We start from the raw sequence: 5,754 nt of genomic DNA, 5'->3' as shown, positions 1-5,754 counted from the left end.
TTCTTGAAATAAAACCACGCAGGAAGAGCATTCTGGGGGAATAGAGCAATTGTTGAAGAGCACTGAGGAGACAATAGGTCAATAGTTTGGGTGGGACGGCCTAAGGGTCTATTTACCTCCCTGGATTTTGTGTGAGTCCATCCAGGACCTCAAGGGTCATCCAAGCTGGAAGGCTCAAGTCCTGGGGTGAATGGAACCTAGGTGGGGGGTAGAATCAGCTCCTCAAAACCCAGGCTTCCTTCCCTTTCCCCGCCACCACTGATCTGGGCACGGTAAGCCAGGGTGGGTCCTGAAGCAGCAATCCCAGGCCTTGGCTACAAGAGGGAACAGATGTCTAACAAGCGAGACCTCGGGGAATCGATGGAGTCAAACAAAACCCTCTTTGGCTCGTAGATATCTCTCCGGCTTCTGATCACGTCCAGAATAGATCTTGGCTGAGAGTGGAAAGCACCAGGTTTGACATCAGATGGCTCCTCTTTTTGATGCTGTGGAACAGGAATTCTGACAGGAGAGTGGGACTGAATGGAAAAGACTCCTGAGCTCTTTTGCTGAGTGTTTCTTTGGAGGCCACCCATGCTGGCTGGTGAAGAATTTAAAACAATGAGAGCCTGTTTGGGATCTCTTTTCCACTGAGCTCTGGTGGCGTAGTCGTAACCCCATAAGGTCAGCAGTTCAAGTCCACAAGCCATTCCCTGGGAGAAAGAAGAGGCTTTCTACTCCCACTGTGGCAATTCTACCCTGTCCTATAGGGATCAATCCAACGGCAGTGAATTTGGTTGTTTTGTTTTCCACTGATCAGAGGACCCGTGCTGGTTAAAAATGTGAAACAGTTATAGTGCCTATTTCGGGTCTCGCCAATAGAGAAGCAATTGTGTAAAACCCACTTACAGACTTGACCCTGTGTCCTAGAGAAATGGCTAGTAATTTGGCCTTGACTTTTCTGTATCAACCCCAGGTGGAAGTTACCAAACTTAAGAGGGGGAGAAAGGCTTATTTGCATAATGACTACATTATTAATAGTTCAAAAACTCCCTGCATCGCGAACAATGGGATTTTGACTGGCCAGCCTTAATGCTCATAAAAAAAGATTTATTTGCTCTGGGGAAGCAGTAAGGGTTAAGAGGAGAATGGCTTCTCCATCATAACTTTCCTAATCTGCTAAGTACAATTTCGTTTGCACTAACTTGTTGCCAATTAAGAGGAAATATTAGCCTTGCAGTACTGTACCTCTAACGGGAAGTGCTCCTTTTAATTGCGCATGGTGGGAGAGCAGTCATCGTCTGTCAGTGAAAGCCGAGAATGTCCTACAAAACTGCAGTCCAACCTGAGAACTTTCAGAATGCAGATCTCCAGAGGGCGGGCCATGCGATGTCTGACGTGAAAGGCGGGATTTGCTGAATGGGACTGTTCCTGTCCTCCAGCAAGGATGGATGCTGCAGGTGAGAAGTATTTGGGCGCTCCTTCTGGTTCTTCTCCCCCACTCACACATCAGTGGATCTTTATCATCGATCCGCACGTGTACTGATTGCCGTAAACGTGCTTCCTGAAATTGTCTCTCAGTGTCAAGTATTGTTGTGTCTTTGTATTTGACTTTATAGTTTTGCTGAAATAGATTTATTCTACCAGACAACAACAACAAAAATGAAACCATGCAGTGTGCGCTTGTTGTGTTTTTACAGCTGCTTCTTGATCCATGTCCGCGTTCCCCGTGAACACAAAGAAGGTTCTGGAATTACCATTCTTTTCAAGGTCATCCCTGGTTTGTTAGGAGCGACACAGGTGAGCGCCTTTGCATTGTCAATAACGTACAAGTAAACATCTTTCTGATAGTCTCTGCTTTCACACAAGCTCCGTCTGACATCTGCAAGGATACCTTTGTCCCTTGTCCTCTTCTGAATCCAGCCTGAATTTTTGGCAGTTCCCTGTCAATATACTGTTGTTGGGTGATCTTCAGCAAAATGTTTCTTGCTTGTGATATTAATGACATTGTTCACTATTTGCACGTTCTGTTAAGTCACCTTTCTTTGGAATCAGTATCAATACGGACTCTGTGAGTCAGCTGGCCACAGGGCTGTCATCCAATGTCTTGGCACAGGCCAGGGAGGGCTGCTAGTGCTTCACCAGCTGGTGGAAACACTTCGCGTGGTCTTCCATCAATTCCTGGAGCTTGTTTCAGTTAATGCTTTCAATACAATTTGAACATCTTGCTCATACAGTGAATTGTCGACTAGTTGTTTCTGGTACAGTAACTCTTTTTTTCTTTTTGGCTTCATAATTTTACACCTTTTCTTTATTTTTAATTTATTTTAATAAATCATTGTATTGGGGGCCCGTACAGCTCGTACAACAACCCATACATCCATTGCATCAAGCACACTGGCACATATGTTGCCATCATCCTTTTTTTTTTTTTAAAGCTGGTACAGCCTGGCTCACCAAGTGCTAGATGGAAGCTAGGTTAAAAGTGTCCAATTAGCCGGGAAGCAGAGGAGGCGGAGGCGGCCTTGGCTTTCCCCAGCCAGCTCCTTGCCTCGTTTCCCCGCCCCCGCCGGTCTCGCCTCCGCTGAAGGGAGCCTGCGTCCACTGTGGCAACCTGCCCTCACCGTGGCTGGCGACAGGAAGACCTGACCCCCATCCAGACCAACCTCCCTGTTGGGGCGGCCGCGGCGCGAACTCCTGGGGGCGCCAGCAGGCGGCCGGGGCGCCTGAAGGTTACCGGGTGCAGGAACGTCTAGCGTCTCCCCCGCTGCCCCGCCCGCTGGCCCGTCTGCTGGCCAGCCCGCTCTCCGCCAGCCCCTAGGCGCCCGGTGGCAGCATCGGCCATGGCCGCAGGAGGCGCAGTCTCCCTCCCAGGTGTGCGCTTCGCTCCCGGAGCCTTGGGATTCAGTGGCCGCCCTGACATCCAACGTGGACCGGGAGATGATCCTGGCGGATTTTCAGGCGTGCACTGGCATTGAAAACATTGCTGAAGCTATAACACTGCTTGAACAAAATAAGTGGGACTTAGTGGCAGCTATCAACGGTGTAATACCCCAAGAAAATGGCATTCTGCAAAGTGAATGTGGAAGTGAGACCATACCAGGACCTATATTTGATTCAGCAAGTCACTCAGCTTCAGTTCCCGCGCTCACTTCCTCGTCAGCATTTCGACCTGTAATGCCATCCAGGCAATTGTAGAACGGCAACCTCGGATGCTGGACTTCAGGGTTGAGCACAGAGACAGAAATGTTGATGTGGTGCTTGAAGACAGTTGTACTGTTGGGGAGATTAAACAGATTCTAGAAAATGAACCTCAGATACCTGTTTCTAAAATGCTGTTAAAAGGCTGGAAGACTGGAGATGTGGAAGACAGTACGGTCTTAAAATCTCTACACTTGCCAAAAAACAAGAGTCTTTATGTCCTTACGCCAGACTCGCTCCCACCTTCATCATCTAGTCATGCTGGTGCCCTGCAGGAGTCATTCAATCAAAACTTCATGCTGATCATCACTCACCGAGAAGTCCAGCGGGAGTACAACCTGAACCTCTCAGGAAGCAGTACCATTCAAGAGGTAAAGAGGAGTGTGTATGATCTTCCAAGTATCCCTGTTCGCCATCAATTACGGGAGGACTGGCCATCTTCTGCCACGGATGACTGGATGTGTCTTGTGGAATCAGGCCTCTCTTACCTCCGTCATCGACTTACGGAGGGAAGAACTCTTCCCCTACACAGACCCAGGAGCAGTCTGAGGAGCAAAGCACCGATGTTCACATGGTTAGTGACAGTGATGGAGAAGACTTTGAAGATCCTACAGAATTTGGAGTGGATGGTGGAGACGTTTTCGGCATGGCATCACCTGCTCTGAGAAAATCTCCAATGATGCCAGAAAATGCAGAAAATGAAGGAGGTGCCTCGTTACAATTTACAGCAGAGTTTTCTTCAAGAAAGGGTGACTGCCGTGCACTATTTTTAATTGGCTCATTAGAAGCTCCTTTTCATGAGGCCTTCTACGTGAAAGCCCGAGATAGAAAGCATCTTGCTGTCTTACCTCCACCATGAGGAACGTGTATTAACCAATGTGTTCTGCTCACAAATGCTGCGTGCTGGATCCATTGTCTCTTATCTGGGTCAAGATTTTATCACCTGGGCTCGGGATCTGACAAAGGATGCAAACAGAGCAAGATTTCTGACAATGTGCACCAGACACTTTGGCAGTGTTGTTGCACAAACCATTCGCACTCAAAACACAGATCAGTTTCCACTTCTCCTGATTATTATGGGAAAGCGGTCATCTAATGAAGTATCAAATGTGATACAAGGAAACACAAGAGTGGATGAATTAATGATGAGACTCGTGGCTGCAATGGAGATCTTCACGGCCCAACAACAGCAAGACGTAAAGGATGAGGATGAACGTGAAGCCGGAGAAAATGTGTAGAGAGAACACGATGAAGCCTATCGTCTTTCAGTGGAGGCTGACAGAGCCAAAAGGACACTCATGAGAGAGAGATGGCAGAACAGCTTCATTTGGAGCAAATTCCTTAAGAGCGAGAAGAAGAACGGGAGGCCATCCGGCTCTCATTAGAGCAAAACCCTGCCTCCAGAGCCAAAGGAAGAAAATGTTGAGCCCATGAGCAAAACCCCTGAGCAAACTACGCATCCGGACCCCAAGCGGCGAGTTCTTGGAACAACGTTTCCTGGCCAGCAATAAGCTACACATTGTCTTAGATTTTTGTAGCTTCCAAAGGATTTCCATGGGACAAGTTCAAGTCACTGAGCACCTTTCCTAGGAGAGATGTAACTCAGTTGGATCCAAACAAATCATTGTTGGAAGTAAAACTGTTCCCTCAAGAAACTCTTTTCCTTGAAGCAAAAGAGTAAAGGTGCCCTGTGGTGGAAGCAGCCATTCCTGGATCAGTCACAGGCCTGCATCGAGAGAAGGGATCCTCGCCAAGCCACCTACACGCCTGTCTCACTCAATTCAGTGTCACACTTCTGCCTCTTGCAAGATTGCTGGGGGGAAAAGTAATAATAAACATAACTACTTAAAAAAAAGTGTCCAGTTAGGAACATAAGACCAGGCGTATTCTCCCCCTGAGTTTTAGATGAGTACTGTTAAACATTTTCCCCCTGATGAACAGTTACTTCTCCCCATTTACCCACCAACAGAAATGTAATCACCGTCTCTGAGATATACATGTCCCTCTGACCTACCGTGGCCTGAATTTCTAGTAAAGCGCTTATAACTCTTTTAAGCGTTTCTATTGATTTAGGGTGCTCTTAGCACCACACTTTTTACAGCCACATAATGGTCTTCTCCCTTCATCCCACCCGTAGAAACGGCATCTGGCTAAAGTGAGGTGTGCTGTGTGGAAGAGTAGTTGTTAAGATGTTCAGATAGAGGGAGCACCAGGTTCGTGGATGCGGGGAAAGCTCTACCTCATTGCTCGGGAAGCTGGCTTAAAAGAATAAAATGCACGACCTGAGAACAGAAGTCTGCCTTCGTCTGTGTGTTTCCCCTTAAAGCAGTGAACTCAGACAATATGTGTCCTTTTGTGATCGACTAACTTCAGTCAGCATAATGGTCTCATGACGTATTCATGCTTTCCTTGCTGCTTTGTAGGGAGACATGGTGTGTATAAACCATAGTTTCTCTATCCATCCTTCTACTGACGGATGTTTGAGCTTTTTCCAGCTTCTTACTCTTGTGAACTGTGCTTCCGTGAACATGGGAGAACATACGTCTGCGTTTTGTCTCATTTCTTCGTAGTCTA

The 5,754-nt window shown here is 47.4% G+C and overlaps 1 pseudogene; it reads left to right on the top strand.

The window, feature by feature from the left end:
* The first annotated feature begins 1,426 nt into the window (after positions 1 to 1,426).
* Positions 1,427 to 4,861, top strand: LOC101660396 (annotated as a pseudogene).
* Positions 4,862 to 5,754: the final 893 nt, after the last annotated feature.

This window comes from Echinops telfairi, unplaced genomic scaffold (assembly GCF_000313985.2).
Source record: "Echinops telfairi isolate 266 unplaced genomic scaffold, ASM31398v2 ScPeMD7_5868;HRSCAF=6743_0, whole genome shotgun sequence".
In the NCBI taxonomy this organism is placed as follows: Eukaryota; Metazoa; Chordata; class Mammalia; order Afrosoricida; family Tenrecidae; genus Echinops; species Echinops telfairi.
This window is presented reverse-complemented; position numbering and strand designations above follow the sequence as displayed.